The sequence below is a fragment of the Eucalyptus grandis genome, chromosome 8 (assembly GCF_016545825.1).
Source record: "Eucalyptus grandis isolate ANBG69807.140 chromosome 8, ASM1654582v1, whole genome shotgun sequence".
Lineage (NCBI taxonomy): Eukaryota > Viridiplantae > Streptophyta > Magnoliopsida > Myrtales > Myrtaceae > Eucalyptus > Eucalyptus grandis.
Window position 1 is genome coordinate 963,794 of NC_052619.1, and position 17,132 is coordinate 980,925.

General features: G+C 40.7%; 1 non-coding gene across 1 annotated transcript; it reads right to left on the reverse strand.

Moving 5' to 3' along the window:
- Positions 1-10,196: 10,196 nt before the first annotated feature.
- Positions 10,197-10,849, reverse strand: LOC104416147. Its single transcript, XR_005546012.1, has 3 exons — positions 10,716-10,849; positions 10,365-10,502; positions 10,197-10,251 (listed from the first exon to the last, which is right to left on the reverse strand). It is a non-coding gene; the product is annotated as an uncharacterized LOC104416147 (transcript).
- Positions 10,850-17,132: the final 6,283 nt, after the last annotated feature.

The window sequence follows — 17,132 nt, forward strand, 5'->3', positions numbered from 1 at the left end:
GCATGAGGGCATTGACTACAATGAGGTGTTTTCTCCTGTGGTAAGACATACTTATATTCGTGTTTTACTTGCCTTAGTTACTTCGCGGGATCTCGAGTTAGAGCAACTAGATGTGAAAACTACGTTTCTTCACGGTGAGTTGGAGGAGCAGATTTACATGAGGCAATCAAAGAGATTTGCTATTTCAGGTAAGGAAGATCATGTTTGCTTGTTAAAAAAATCTTTGTATGGGCTGAAACAGTCTCTTAGGCAGTGGTATAAACGTTTTGATACTTTCATGGATAGTCAAGACTAGTCAAAAAGTCAGATGGATAGTTGTGTTTACTTTAGGAGATTGGAGGATGGTTCTTTGATTTATCTACTTTTATATGTTGATGATATGTTGATAGCAACTAAGAATATGTCTGATATTGATATGCTGAAGTGGTAGCTAAATGTTGAATTTGAAATGAAAGATTTAGATGCTGCAAAGAAAATTTTGGGTATGGAGATTTTGCGTGACAGGGCTACAGGAGTTTTACGTTTATCTCAGAAGAAATATATTGAGAAGATCGTAGCACGTTTTAATATGCAGTTGGCAAAATCTGTAAGTACACCTCTAGCGAAACACTTTAAACTTTCAGATAAATTATCACCGTAAATGAGGAGGATGAGGAGCATATGTCCCGTGTTCCTTATTCTAGTGTCATAGGTAGTATTATGTATGCTATGATATACACTATGCTTGATATTTCACAAACTGTGAGCGTGGTTAGTCGCTATATGAAGCGTTTTGGTAAAGCTCATTGGGAAGCTGTGAGTGGATCCTCAGATATTTGAAAGAGACAACAGACGTAGGTATAGTATACCAGAGGGACAATAGTCAGTTAGACCATTGGTTTTGTGGATTCGGATCACGCCGGTGACTTGGATGATTGTAGGTCTTTAGCAGAGTACGTGTTTATGCTAGCAGGTGGTGTAGTTAGTTGAAAAGCATCCTTACAGGATCACATTACCTTGTCTTCGACTGAGGCAGAGTACATGGCATTAACTTTTGTAGCGAAAAAGGCGATAGGGTTACAAAGTTTGCTCTCGGACTTTGGGTTAGAACAAAAAAGTGTGGATATACACTGTGATAACCAAGGTGTGATATTTGGGGTATAATCCAGTTTATCACGAGCAAACGAAGCATATCAACATCAGGTACCACTTCATCCGAGATGTCTTAACTAAGGGTATTGTTATTGTCAAAAGATTACTACAGCAGATAACCCAACAGACATGATGACTAAGTCTATTCATTTGGGGAAGCTCAAGCTTTGCTTGAGCTCTAGTGGCGTCTGTGGAGAGTGAGTGCCCGTCGGGGTATTGGGAGAGCAACATGGATGATGAGCACTATAACTTGGTATCAAACATCGAGCCAAGGTGGAGAATTGTTAAATTATGTCTCGAGTCTGAGCATTTATAAAACACGATTCTCTAGATTCCTTAAAATTGCACAAAAGAAGAAATAATTAATTGAGGAATTTTTTCTTCTTTGGAGTGAAGCTACCGAAGCCCATGCGATGCCGAAATCCTTTGGCGTGAAGCCTCACGCGTGAAAAAGAAATAGGTGGGCCCAGAGTCAAAGTGTTTAACTCTGGGCACACACAAATTCAGCGTGAAGCTGAAGCTAAATACGTGGATGGTGGGCTCAAGTCAAGAATTTGACTTTTGGGGCACACGTATAAAAGGGAAAATAAAACCCTACGTATGGAACAGCACGTTCGAGGATCAACAAAGCCACAAGTCCTCCGTGAGAAGCTTGAAGAGATACGCTATTTCGTACGTACGTGAACCAGGCGTACGTAAAGCGTTGTATTTTGAGCTTGAATGCGTTGTAATTTTGTACCGTGAGTTTATATTCAAGTGAATTGTTTATTTATAAACACTTTTGGTTTATGGTTAAATCTAGGTGTGGGAAACACTTGAGCGTTTGAGCGATTGTAAACTCTGATTCTCCGATTTTAGTGGATTATTTGCTGCTGGCTTTCCCCGTGGACGTAGATACCGATACTCGAATCGAATCACGTAAATTTCTAGTGTCCTTATTTTTCTCGTTTATTTCTCGGTGATTTCGCGTTAACATAAATTGTAAGATCCTGTCGTTTCCGTGTATTATATCCCAACAAGAATCGAAAATCCGTTTGATAATTTTTTATTGACGAAAACAAATTTGTTTTTGCGAATAGATTTGAAACATAATTAATGAGTAAAAAAAAAAATTAATTCTTTAATTTCAAGGACAATTCAAGAATCAAGCTAACCCACTTTTTTTCTTTTTTTCTTCTTGTTCTTCTTCCTTCTCTCTTCTTCTTCCACTGCCGTCGCTACCAGCCACCGCCGTCCCTCGCCATCCGCTGTTGTCCACTTTGCCATAGGCTGCCAACAACTAGTTGGGAAAGATCCGGCGAGCTCGTTAGAGGCTCGCCAGGCTAGGCGATGTCCGATGAGCTCACCGGAGGCTCGTCTAGTCACCGGTGAGCCTCGCCTAGCAGGGCAAGGCCCGGCTTAGCCATGGCTAAACGAGGCTCAACCTCACCCAAATCTTGCGAGGCCAAGCTTGTCCAACCAAGGCTCGACCGGTTGCCAACAAGGCTTAGCCAATGAGGTGTGGCCTTGCCAGGGGCCGGCAATGCTTTGGCAAGGTCATCGAACCTCGTCTGGCCAGTCGTTGGTCATCTTGAGGCTAGCGACCAACCAAAGCTTGAAGAAGAAGAAGGAAAAGAAAAGAAGAAAATAAGAAAATAAGAATTAAAGAATTAAAATTATAAAAAATTAAAAGAAAATTATTTGGATTATAAATTTTGAGAACAGTACCAAATGCAATTTTATGCTGGGAATAAAAATTTTGGACAGTTACCAAATAACTTAAAATACTTAGAAATTATTCATAAAAATAGAATAAAATAGAATAATTTCTGATCAGAAATTATTTTTAAGAATATAATGGTTACCAAATGCACCCTAACCGTACCTCTAGCTTGGAAAATAGACGGTGAATCCTTAGTCACACTTTTCCGAGGGAAAAAAGATGTTTTTTTCTTGGCAATTTCCACACACTTGTGCGGGACAAAGAAAATTTTTGAAGCTATCCTTTGACCCTATGGTCACACAGTCATGCTTGTGTCACGACTCAAAGAAATGCATGGTCTAAGAGATTTTGTGAACGAAAGCCATGACCGATCCATGAACGAGCGACTCTTGACCTATCTCCTGAAGCCCTAGGGTTTTACTCGAGCTTCTAGAAGATCCAGGAGCGGGCGATATTGTAATTGTACACCTTTGTAATAAATGCAGTAGTTGGGATAGTTAAGGAGATGCAATCTCTGTCATCGGATTGAGGAGAGATCTATGGCTACGGCTGAGCCCGTACTTATATAAATAAGGGCCTCCTCCCTTCATTTGAGACACCAAAGTGAAGTACGATCTAGAATTTCTCTCTCTAGAATTCCTCTTTTTCTATCCATGACCATTGTGAGTTGAGTGTGAGTAAGGCTAACTTATGAGAAATCCTAAGGCGATATGGGTTAGAGAACATTAGATTGATCGGCCCGTGACACTAGCATTACCCAAAAATCTTTCTTAGACACGCTAAGAATAGCAAATTTCACCCCATTTTTTCACTTTCCTTTCATGCATCCATCTGGAACAAAGAATACAATTACTTTACCCCTACTCTATCCTGATTAGTTCATCCCAAATCGATCATCATAATCATCATCAAGATGACATCGATTAACCGATGTACATCGACTAATAGGTCTCTATAAATCATATGACTAGCAAATAGGATAATTCCCCCTTTAATCGAATATAAGGTCTCATGTCTGCAAATTAATTGGGAATAGAAGTGCTAAATTGGCTGCAACTTTAAAGTGACCATTCAAGCACCAACCCTCCAACATGAGTCTCACAAAAATCTCATTTTCGTAGACGTGCATAGTGTTTTGGGATGCAACCATGAATTAGTTCATGGTAATTAGAAAGGCCAACATGGTGGCCACCGATCCAATCCCTCCCATTCTGGAGCTGCGGAACAATTTCTCTCCAAGAACAACTAAGAAGCCAAGCACGTAAAGAAACACAAGGACATGAAGGACCGCGTCCTTAGCTAGCGATGATAACCCACAAGAGATTTAGCTCCCTGAATGGTCACGTTGAACAATGAATCTACCAAGATCGCCAATCGATGCTAGGCACGCACATGATCCAAGGAGCATGTGCTTCCCTTCTCGATATCAAAGTGGTTAGGAGCGAAACCATGAGACGAGGATTCCCTTGGGCAACTGCGGTCTTTTGCTTGTGCCTTCACCAAAAGGATTATGTCTTACTTTCATTGTCTTTCGATCTCCAAACCAAATCAGCTTGACCGACCCAAAGAATGGTGTCAAAAGGAGAAATTTGTAAATAAGAAACAATTCTTTTGAAAAAAAGACTGTTAAGTGCTTCCAGACATGGATCCCATCTTCAAGACTTCCTACATATAGATTCTGATCTAAATTGATAAACACGATCATGATCTGTGAGGAAATCAATAAGAGATGCAATGGAAGAAACCGATGAACGAAATGTGCAACTTCTATAATTTGCTTACTTTGGAGAAAGGACCTGCCCATATTCCTCACGAGCTCTCTCATATAGCAAAATCTCTCCTCCTCTTCTAGGTGAGGAATATTGCAAAATGTGGAGAAGCGAATCGGATAAAATTAGTCGAGAGGAAGGAAAATGAATCAGACATCGGATATATATGAATCAGTCTGAATACCGATACATACGTCTATGGGGAGAGTAGTATGGAATTTCACTATAAAAACAAGCGATACAACGAAAATTACAATTACTCAAACACTCAAACACTCACTCAGTATTTTTCAGCCTCCAATTATATCCATATAATTCACACAGTATTTAGCTTTTCACAATTCTTAATAAAACCTCACTCAAGAAAATAAACAAATTCTACTCATAAAAATTTAACTGGCTAAAAAACACTCGGGTATAATTACAACGAAAATTTCTTTCTACCGAGAGCTTCCGCCTTTTCTCCGGGAAGGCTCACACGACTTCTCTCGTCCCAACTCTGCCTTTCTTGTCTTCTACGGTCCTCCTTTCACGGGAGAAACAAGACAAAAATGTGAACTCATTCAGGCGCCCACAATCAGCACCGACGCCCACCAAAATTCATGGGCATGCATGCACTCTTTGCATGGGAACGTATTTAATGAGGCAGAAAACATGCGCTCCTAATCTTTGAAAATAATCATAAAAAGGTTTGGACTGCCGTCTTTCAAGATCATGTCCATGACGTTCATCTCCTTCAATTAATGTTTTACCCTTTCTTTCCTTTTGTCAACTTCAGCTGAATGACATGGCAAAGGAAAGAAATAAGGAGTTAATGAAAGAAGATAAAACAAGCCCACAACTTTTTACTTTAGCCTTTGCCTTCAATGTCCATTTATGATCATGCATGCACATCCATGTGCATGCAATTAAAGAGGAAGAGAAAATGGACGCGGGAAGTGTGCACATCTTTGACAAATATACACATTTGCAGAGGGCCTTCATGCTTTGCTTCTTTATCATTAATTTGAGCTTGTTAATTTTTTTTTTTTTTTGGTGACCGAGGATCTACTGGAGCCTACTCTTGTCGGCTTACATCGATTTAGGGTCTCATGGGCCTCCACAACGACTATACATCAAGAAAAACTGGCCTAGTAATCCATTGCCGGGGTTCTCCGCTTTAATCGTTAACAACGCAAGTTTCGAATCCTTGATCTCCTTTGCTGGATGAGAGATCTAAACTAACTGTGCTACCGCTTGTCAATTTGTGCCGAACTTTAATTAATAAATTTTTTTAATGTGCATGGTTCAAATTCGAGACATAATTTTAATAAGAATCGGGATAGGCATTCCATCCGTCAGAGGAGGATCCACGTCACATCTTCCTTCGCATCATCTTGACGTTCCATCTCTTTCTCTGTCTCTCTGTGACGTTCCATCTCTTTCTCTGTCTCTCTGTCTCTCTCTTTCTTTTGTTCAAGATGAAGACGGGGTTTGAGGTGCAAGGCTTTGAATTTTGAATAGTCGTTGGTGTCGTCGGTGGGTGGTTGAACACGTGTCTTCAGTCTTTTTTTTTTTTTTTTGTCCTTTTGATTATTTTCTCGCCTTGTTGCAAATGCTCGTGGAGTTTTAAAGTCCTAAAATTCCTTTCCTCTGGAATTGTTTATTCCATATTAATACGAAATGCGGAACAAGAGAATTGGAAAGGGGATTACTTTTGTATTCCACCTGATAATAATTGCTACATTCTTTACGCGTATTTCTAGTGTAATATGTTTTTTTAAGGGCACGCATGAAAAAATTTCTACTTTTCTATTTCTCCGTTTCTCTATTTCTCATAATAGGTTTGGAACAAAAATCTGTTTGGTAACGCAATTTAATTTTTTTTACTTTTGGAATAGATTTCTATTCTAGAAATAGATTTGAAGAAGAAATCAAAAGTTAAAATTTTTAATTTTTCAATTTCTAAAATAGAAATTGAAAAATCAATTTCAATCAATTTCTATTTGTCATGCGCATCCTAAAGGGCTGTTTGGCAATGTACCAAATAGTACCCGATTCTAATTTTTGTTCACAAGAGTGGTTTTGAAAGCAAATCGCGTTTGGTAAAATTTTTGTTCCCTGAACAGATTTGAAGTAGAATCAAGAATAAAAAAAAAGTTGATTCTTGTTGGGAACAAATCTGAATACGAGAATCAAAACCAACTTTTTTTTTCTCTTTTCTTCTTCTTCATTGACCACCATCCCGCGACCACCGCCTCGCCACCGTCCGCCGCCGCCCGCCACCGTCCGTCGCCGCCGATTGCCGAAGGCTTGCTAGGCCAAGGCGAGGTCCGGCGAGGCTCGGCCTCGCCCAGACGGCGGCTAAGCCTCGTTGGGGTTAGGCAAGCCTCGCGACACCCGGCCCCGCCGGTGGCTAGGCGGGCCTCTCCCGGCCTCGGCAAGGCTTGTCCGGCGAGCCTCGCCTAGCCTCGGCGAGGCCTACTCCGGCCACCGCCGAGGCCGAGCCTTAGTGGGGGGGCGAGCCTTGCCCAACTACCGGTGGGTTCGGCGATGATGGCCGGCCTCGCCAGGGCCGGCGACACTCCAATGAGGTCATCGGCCCTCGTGCGGCTGGTCGCCGGTCCAATGACCGGCCATAAGAAGAAGAAGAAGAATAGGAGAAAAATGAAAAAAAAAAAAAAAAGAAATGAAAAAGAAAAGAAAAAAAAAAGGAAAAAAAAAAAAAAAGAAAAAAAAAAAAAGGAAAAAGGAAAAAGAAAGGAAAAAAGTAAAAAAATTATTTAAAAATTAAAAGAAATTGATTTGGAACAGAATCAATGAGCACGGTACCAAAGTCAATTTTATTCCGGAATCAGAAATTTTGGACAGTTCTAAATGGTTTAAAATGCTTAGAATCTGTTCTCGGGAATAGAATAAAAGAGAATCATTTCGATTAGAATTTATTCTCGGGAACAAAATCGTTACCAAATGCGCCCTAAGAGGCCGCACAACGTTTCTCCGAAAGTTCGATTGTTTAGGGAGTAGCAACCAAAGAAAGAAAAATTACGAAAAAGAAATATGTGTTTCCTTTTAACTTTTGAATGAATGAAATATGTTTTCCTTTGATCTCTTCTTGTGCTGTAAAATTCTCTCTCTTCTCTTCTCTTCTCTTCTCTCTCTTGTCTACGACCAGCTGTGAATTTTCCGTATTTCTATGCGTAAAATGAGTGGAGAGAAGTTATGGGAATTATGACAAGTGGGCATGGATTGATCGAAAATTAGCAAGGATGAATGCTGTTGCGTTTTCTTTTCCGCCACCTGAGGTTTCTCTGGAAACTCGGTCATCATCCACATCGAAACACAGTCATCAGATTCCTCCGTTCTTATCTTGGTAGGAAACTCAAAGGACAGGAGCCCCCTCATCCTGAAATGCGACCTTCGAACGAACACTGCCCCCTGATAATTAGTTCAGATGCACCGGATGGTTTCGCACGGTTCAAACACAAAAATTTAACGATACTCATCTCTTAGAAACCAGGAATATCGGATATTTTTGTTCTTGAATGAGACTAATATAAATATATATACCCGTAGTTCCCACTTTTTTCTTCTCGGAACCCTGTGGTTTACCCTTTCAAAATAGCTTCAAGGCTTGCTATAAATTCTCTCTCAAAAGGATCATATTTCTGATGTGAGCACTTCAACTGGAATGTCCTTCCTGCCTGAGATCAGAGTCTTCGAAAGACGGCACTTCATGTTCTAAAAGTATACTGCGATTCGTGATCACATATTGGAACACAGTCCATCCTCGGCTCAAATTCATTCAACGATATTCAATCCTACTGGCCGAAGAGAAAAACCCCTTTGGGCGGGGATAAAAAACTGAACATACGGAATTGGCTCCCTTCAAAGAAACGGAAAAAAAAAAAAATTATGAAGTCACAGTCTTTTATAACCAAATTCCGATGAGGTTTCTTGCCAATAATACAAGGCCTTCAACATGGAAAGCAATCTCAACTCAAGCAAAACTCCGGTCTTCTGATACTAACAAGCATGGCCTGCCGATGATGGGCAACACGTATCTGCCGGGGCTCCTAAGTCATCCACTTGCATCCCCGTTAGACACCGATTCTCATGCAATCTTAGAAACTTGGCTCTATATATATATATATATATAACTGGCAGGTTGATCCAAGGTCTGCGCACCCAAAGTAGTAGCATTTAGCTCTTGAATCTTATGCTTCGACTGATTCCTGCATTAATACCAGACGCTTCCCCCCCGTAAGGTCCGGAAGGCCTCCTGATCTCCCAAACTTGCCCCTTTCGTCGGACCACTGCCTTCTCATGCTTACTCTGCACGTGAAATGAACATAAATAATTTCAGGCAATATTGAAAGTCGACGTGAGAATATACATCAACAATCTGATTCTCGACTCACCCGATACTTCTTCCTAGGATTTTTCGTTTGTTTCTTCCGATTACGGGTCAGTCCTCTATTTTTCTCCATCTAAAGCATTTGCACAGCAAAAGTTAAATCTTTGACCATGGCAAGGAGTAGTTAAGACCATTAAACGCAACTGACCAGAACCATTGCACACAGGCTCACCTGATAAAGCGATATGGCGCTTTCCATTGACTGTTTCGGGCAAGGATGGAATTGCCAGATCCCTGTAGGCACATCAAAGTCAACCACAAATTGAATACATTCTGAAAGCAATTTTACCATGACATGGCACTAAATATTTCCATTTTCTTGTGTATCACAAAACAAAAGAAAAATCGTGCATTTTGAAAGCCATAGGTCTGTGATTTTGATGCATTGGTAGCTCTCTCACAGTCTTTTCTTTAATCTTCATTTATTTTCTACTTTTTAATTAGATCCAGAATGCTATTCACCCTCCTCAAAAGTTCTCTTTCCTTTTCCTGCTAAGTCCATAGGATAAAGTAGCAAAAAGATTGATATATCATCTTCCTTATTTCATGATAGCAAATAAAGTCATAGAAATGTTAGTTCAAGTTTTAGCTAAATCCAGTTGCTCGATAAGGTTCAATATCCTTTAAAAAGAAAGAAATGGTTTGTTTATACGAAAACACATCGTACACTCGCACCACGTTATTTTACACTTTATACATGGTAATAAAAATTCGTCTTCATTCCAAAAGATTTTTCCATGTTAAGACTTTTCCTTGTAAGTAAAGGTCTCAACAATTTCGAAGCACCTATATATAAACGACCAGTAGAATTCCAGAATTTTAAATGTAATGATCAGTTCATGAGAACATCAGAAAGGAAGTCTCTCATGCATGTTAATTTCACAACAGTTTACCAGCTAATATGAAAAATATTATAAAAAAAAAACCACAAAAAAAAAAATGCCTTATGAAAGGACACATCACCACCAAAAGATAACTGTCACAACACCACTTTGATCTACAAGAATATTCAAACGCAAATCTCATACAAACATTCATTTAATTATCACTAAATTCCTTGAAAACCTTCCCCACCGTGCGCTAAACAAAATTCAACTCTGTCCCAAACCAAGTCTCACTGGATGAGCTATACCAAATCTGCATCAAAGGGAATTTATGTACCTTAAAATCAAAGACAGGCTCTTCATTGTCACCATCCGAGTACCCAGCATAACTACAAATGTTCAGCGGCACAACAACCCTTTGTTTGTGAACTGCAAATAAAAAACATCAACAAGAGCAAGCAGCAAACTTCACACTGGCATTTACACAGACAGAGAACACGCAGCACCAATTAGCAGACACTCAGTCGAGGGAGATAACTCACAGGCATCTATTTCGTCATCAATGTCTTCCGAGGCCACGTCTTCATCGATAGCCCTCCTCTTAGAGCCCCTCTTCTCCTTTTTCTGACTCCTGGGCCTATTCCCCATGGTCTTGCTAGCTCAAGTCCTTCGAATTCTTGCTGCAGCACAAACAAATGAAACGAAACTTTCAGTGGCAGACCCAATTACAAATGATTGATTAAACACCGCAGAACTAGGACCAAATGTGAAATCTTCAGCAGCTATCATGCATTCTCCTGCCACTAGAAGCATCAGAAACACAGAAGCGAAACTGAACCGACTCTAATTGAATGAAGGTGCCACTTAATTCAACGAAAACGCGACGAACCCACCGTTCGGCGAAGAGAGAGCTGAGGAGAGCAGGAAGAAAGATTGAGACTTTGATATCAGAGGAGGCCAAATTCGCAAGAAGCCGAAGCTTTTTCCCTGTTAATCTCCCACTTCTACCTGCAGCTGCAACTGCAACACGCAAGCATGAAATATATTTATTTTTGTTATTCACTTTTCTTCTTTTAGGGTTGCAAGAAAAGTGAAATAAGAGAACCTGGTGGCCTTTTGCCACCTCCAAACATTGGGTTCTCCACAAAACTGTATTTGAATTTCAATTGTATTCTAATGCGAAAAATCACATTTTCTTGGTTTTCAATCTCCATTAACATAATCAAATTGGGCCTTTCGAGAGCCGAGATGGCTTTCAAGTTTTGGACTGTTAGTGGTGTGCCCAACCCCTGACAGTTCCAGCACAAGATCTTCATTTGTGAACCGGTGGCTTGTTAGGGCTAGCCACCGAAGCCCATCCCGTAGGACCCTCTGAAATACTAATGGGGTTTCCTGTAGTTTAGTTTCATCAAGATCAGACAACTCTATAGGGACAAAGTGATAAGGTAATACCTCTTTAGTTTCTTTGCTGGTGGGCACTTTAAAGCCCTGTTTACTTTTTTTGACCCCTCTTTTTTTGGCCAGGGCAAAGATTTCTCTATCTACATCACTTGTTGTGCTGACTCCTCAATGCTCATTAGACAATTTCCCATGTTCTTCTGGTGTTCTTCTTGGTGATCTGGTATAGTAAGTCTAGTTTGTGCTCTGGCTGTGGTAGGTTCTTTCACATCATGCTTAGTTGCTGATTGTTTTTCTTTGAAAAGAACTATTTGGGTGTTTTGAGCTGGGGCATTAGTGGCTATTAATTCTTCCTCTTTTTCCTCCACACCATCACCATAAAAAATCTGCCAGAAAAGACTAGTCTCCTTTGCTCCAGGGCAAAGATTTCTCTATCTGCATCACCTGTTGTGCTGTCACCTATTATGCTGCCTCCTCAACGCTCATTAGACAATTTCCCATGTTCTGCTGGTGTTCTTCTTGGTGATATGGTATAGTAAGTCCAGTTTGTGCTCTGGCCGTGGTGGGTTCTTTCACAGCATGCTTTGTTGCTAATTGTTTTTCTTTGAAAAGAACTATTTGGGTGTTTTGAGCTGGTGCATTAGTGGCTATTAATTCTTCCTCTTTTTCCTCCACACCATCACCATAAAAAATATGCTAGAAAGGACTAGTCTCCTTTGCTTCTGCTTTTAACCAGTGCCCAAACCGATTTATACTCTTTTCTTCATATTTAGCTTCATCAAAGGGAACGTCAACACAAGAAGTCGCAAAGTGCCCTATTTTACTACAAGAGTAGCAGAAGTGAGGTAATCTTTCATATTTGAAATCTAGCCACATCTTTCTATCCCCTAAATTGTATAATGTTCCTGGGCTTAATGGGCTTAATGGGGTATCAAGATCTAGGAGTACCCTTGCTCTTCCCACTTTCTGGAAAGCTACACCATTTTTTTCAACTTTAACTTCTTGAACACAACCTAGAATTTTAGTTATGTGGGATACCACCTCCTCAGAACACCATTCAATAGGGAGATCGTGAACTTGAACCCAGAAAGCACAACTAGCAAATTTATAACATTGGGCAGATTTGTTGGGTTCCTAGGGTTTAAGGATCAATAAATTACTCGTAAAGGTGAAAAATAGAATACAAGATTCCCACTGCGTAAAGGTAACTGAATCCACCTTCCAAGCTCTTTTCATTGTATTGAGAAAAGCTTGATAGTTGATGTTCTCTCCTGAATGCAACTTCCCAAAGACTGTATGGTTACATTCATTTAGGATCTCCTCTGAAACCACACTTTCTGGGGGAAGGGCGTCAACTTCCATTCGCAGATTACCCAATCTTCTACATAGAGCAGCTAGTCGATTATCTCCACCCTCGGGTTCTTCCATTGGCCCCCACCCAAGAAGATAAGCAGCAAGATGAAACCAGAAAAGCAGGAGTTAAACCAAAACCACAGCCGTGCGCCCCAAATGAAGAGTGCTGCACGCACACCCCTTTGGCGTGAAAGAGTGATCGATTTCAGCCATCACTATCCTTTATCTTAGGTTTTATGGGTGTTTATTGCATCTTGTGGGAGAGGTAGAGGAGTTTTAGGGTTCCATTTGGCAAAAATCGGAAAAGAGCTGTAAGGGTTTAGGTTTTATAGGATGTCGGATCCAAAGAGGGGGGTTTCATTTGTCAAAATCGGAAAGGGAGCTGTAAGGGTCTAGGGTTTATGAGAAATCAGGTAGGGATTTTGGGGGAAAACTACCACCATGGGTAGAGAGAAGCTCTGCAAGACGCCAGAGAGAGAGCAGGGAATTCGTCGATCACGTGTATTGTATGCCTGTGATCTAAAACCTGTCAACTCTTGCCCTTTTACGAGGCGAGAGAAGAGAGATACAAATGAACCACAAAAAGAAATATATTTGCGCCGCCAAAGCCCATCCTGACGTATATGTCTGTTGGTTACAACTTGGATGCATCTTGTGTGCAACGTGGTAAAGAAAAAGAGCTGCGATAATGCGACACGAGACCAAGTGGCCGAAGTGGTCAACGATTTTGAATTCTCCCATATCTCTCCTCTCCCCTGCAGGCTCTCTCTCTAGCCTCCTCTCTCTCCCACCAAGCCCTCGGCTGACCAACGAACCACCGCGCCCGACCGACGAACTTCGCGACGGCGGAGGCAACCTTTAAAGGCGGAGGCGGAGGCCGCACGGTGGTTCGTTGGACGAGGGCTCGGTTTGACTCGGAGGGAAAGAGAGGGCGTAGCCGGGACCTCTCCAGAGAACCCGCTGTACGGCAGGTTCAGTGTCCCGGAGAGGCCCCCGAGCTCCGCGAGCGCTTCGGGGAGCGACCCATCGAGCGAGTTGGAGGACAGGTTCAAGTGGGCAAGGTTACGGAGGTTCTTGATCTGGGTCGGGATCCGACTGGAGAGCGAGTTTCGGGAGAGGTCGCACTGAAGAGGCTGGAGGGGATGGGCTTGGAGGAGTCGTTGCCGGCGAGGTTGAGCCTTCTGAGCGAGCCGAGGAGGCCAAGCTCGGAGGGGACGAGAGCGCACGGGACGCCAGAGACGGAGGGGCGGCGCAGTAGTTCGTCAGTCAGACGAGAGTTCGGTGGGAGAGAGAGCACGCAGGGGAGGGGAGAGAGCGGGGAGAGAGGAGAGCAGAGAGGACGCGCAGTTCAAAGTTTGGCTTTGACAATTTGGGGCTCACGCAGAAAATTCCGTGCGTAATCGCAGCGCTTCTTATTTCAGCGCTGATGCATCCAGAAAACCTATCATGAATCTCGAAGTTTTAAATTTTCTAGTACCTATCACGAGTCCCGAAGTTTTATTTTTCTAGTACCTATCATGAACGCTTGAGCTTTCGCCGCGTTTGGCCGCCAAAGTCAAGCAACACTCTCCGAAAGTATTTGTGTCGTGTCCGACACTCCGATATGTGTCTGACACACTTCGACACGCAATCAACAAATGTCGAGAAATCCGACACGCGTGGTCAACTCTTCCCGACACGTTCCGACGTGAATTTGAAATTCGACACGTGATTTCGACATGCGGGGTCAATTTATAAAATTTTCAATACTTGAAAGATCAAAATATAAATATATGAAAAATAATGAAAATAACAAAAATAAAGGGGAAAAAAGGAAAATTCTCACTCTCAAATTTCTCACTTATAAGTTTTGACATTCCCATGAGTGACGATGGAACGTCGCTCTCAGACTTTTGTGATTTTTTTTTTTTTTTTTTTTTTGCTTTTTCCATCTCTCAGTGTCGCTTGTGAGTTATCTCTTTTGGTCTATGTCATTAGCTTATGAGTTATCTCTTACATTTTCATGGCGAATTTAGTTATTTCCTTTTCTTTTGAGTTCTTGTTCTAGATTTTCATTTTTCTCGAACTTTGTTTTGCGGAGAGTTCCAAGCCGCCTATATCATAAACTCCGAACTCTGTCTGGGACTATAAGATATCTCATTTATTTCGACAAGTGTAAGAAAATATGATATGTTTCTTCAAATTTACTCTTTTGTGTTTGCAATTTTTGAATTTCTTATTCAATTTCTGTCAAATTAAAATAATAAATGATATTAACAAATATTGAATTAAAAATAACGTGTCGGAATTCTCTTTTTTTTAAAATAACATGTCGTGTCGTGTCGTGTTGTATGTCCGTGTCGGTGCTACATAGGTGAAGGCTCTAGGTTAGCCAGGTGCACCACAAATGCCAATTTAGCGCCCTATCAGCTATGGCTCGCATGATAAGTGGGTCATGTATTTTGATAGTACGGTTAACCTTTCTGATTTTGACACTGGATGATGTTAATGTCACTAGAAGGTTAACATTACCCATTGATTCCTTATTATGAATATCTCGAAAACTTGATTAAGGAATTTGATGAAATCTCTTTTGATTATTTGTTGAGATCACACATCTTCACACTTTCTCTATTTTCGGAGTTCTAATCTAAATCTAATCTAGAAACCTATAAATAGGTATATATACTATGAAGAAACAAGTATACACTTTTTTTTTTGAACAACAAGTATACACATTTAAACAATAAAAAACACAACATTATATTAAGATCAATTATTTAAAGAAAATTTAAAGCGACATTAGATTTTGATATTTGTCTTCCGAACACGAGTGTCTCAGTCACTCGGCCGTGCCCTCCATCTAGAGGAGGAGTAAAACCATGGTGAGGAGAAACCCAAGCACGGCGGCGGCTGATCCGACCACTCCCATTTTTGAGCTGCCAATCAGTTTGCCTCCAAAAGCAGATAAAAAGCCAACCGCGTAAACAGTCACAACAACGCGAACCAGCACGTCTTTAACTGGAGAAGAAGCGTTGCTTGTCTTGAGACCCACAAGAGCAAAAGTTCCTTGAACGATCACGTCCCACAACGAATCTCCCAGGATCGTCCATCTCGGCCCGCCGTGAACTTGCTGTGTCCGATCCAAGGGCCGCACATAACTGCCTTCCATCTCGATATCACTGTGTTCATAAGCAAGACCATCAAACTCGCTGCTTGGAGATTCGCAGCCGGAGACATGATTGAGCATTATGCTCGTGCCTTCACCCGAAATATTCCCAGGAAGCCCGCGGGACCTGTGTGGTCTTGCTGGTGCGACGCACATTTCTCCCTCCTCAGGAATATTGATAGCAGTGTATTCATCAGCATTCTCATAGACTACAAATGCTTGTTGCCTCGAAGCCAACAATGAGCCAGTCCGAATGAGTTGCTGCCGGCGGAGTATGGAATAGTAACGCTCTTCAATCGGCCTTCGCGGATCTGTCGAAAGGAGAAGTCGTGTAAAATGGATTATATAAGGAAGATGAGAAGATGTTGAAAGTAGCGTCGTCCAATTAACTAATTTCACTAATTTCATATTGGGAGGGTGCGATTTCTGAGAATGATGATACATTCTTTAATTTTAGAGTTATCCACGAGAAACCTTTAAACTAATACATTTGTGATAAATTTATTTTAAACTAATTCTTTTTACCACAAAAAAAGTTCAAAACCGGTACACTTGTAATAAATTTTACTTTCAATTAATTTTTGTTAAATTTTACCATTAAAATTGCTGAGTTGAATAATATATAGCAGTTGTTACGTGTACTAATTTGGAATTTTATTGTCACAAGTTTACCGATTTGTAATTTTTCATGATATTGATCCAATTTAATAGAAACTAAATGGGGTTAATTTGTCACGAATGTATCAATTTGAGTTTTTGTGTTTAAAAAATTTTTTTGGTATAAATTTTTTTATGAATGCAGTAGTTTAATATTTTTCGTGATATCAACCCTTATCTTTATGACTTTATAGAGTTTTGAAGGGCGCATCATCAAATTACCCTTCTCGAAATACTCTTGTGTGTGGGAATATAATTACACATGATAAAGAACCAATGGCTTTGCACAAATTGTAAGCGTATCATCAACGCTCGAGTATATTATTGGAAAAAATATTTATATGCCCATGACACGCAATTGATGTGATGCGACCAATCATACTATCACCAAATTCAATTTTGTAATTGCAAAGGTTGGACAAGAAGTTCGTAAAATTAATTGGAAGTTAATTAATTAAAAAAAAACTCATTTAATATTCTTAACCTAAAAGCGAGAAACGTTTCTTGAAAAACAAACAAGTCGTCCCATTAGAATCTCAGATGTAAACTAGTGAAAGACGAACCCAGGAAAGCGGAGTACACGTCATTAAAAAAGAGTCACAGAAATTTCAGTTCTAATAATTTGTAACTCATAGTGACCCTCGTTAGGTCCCTCCTACTCCGAGACCTTATAAAGGACACCGGGGAAAAAAAAAAAGAAAAAAAGAAAATTGAGTTGGCGTGAAGCTAATGAAGTCCAAGGGTCAGTAAATTG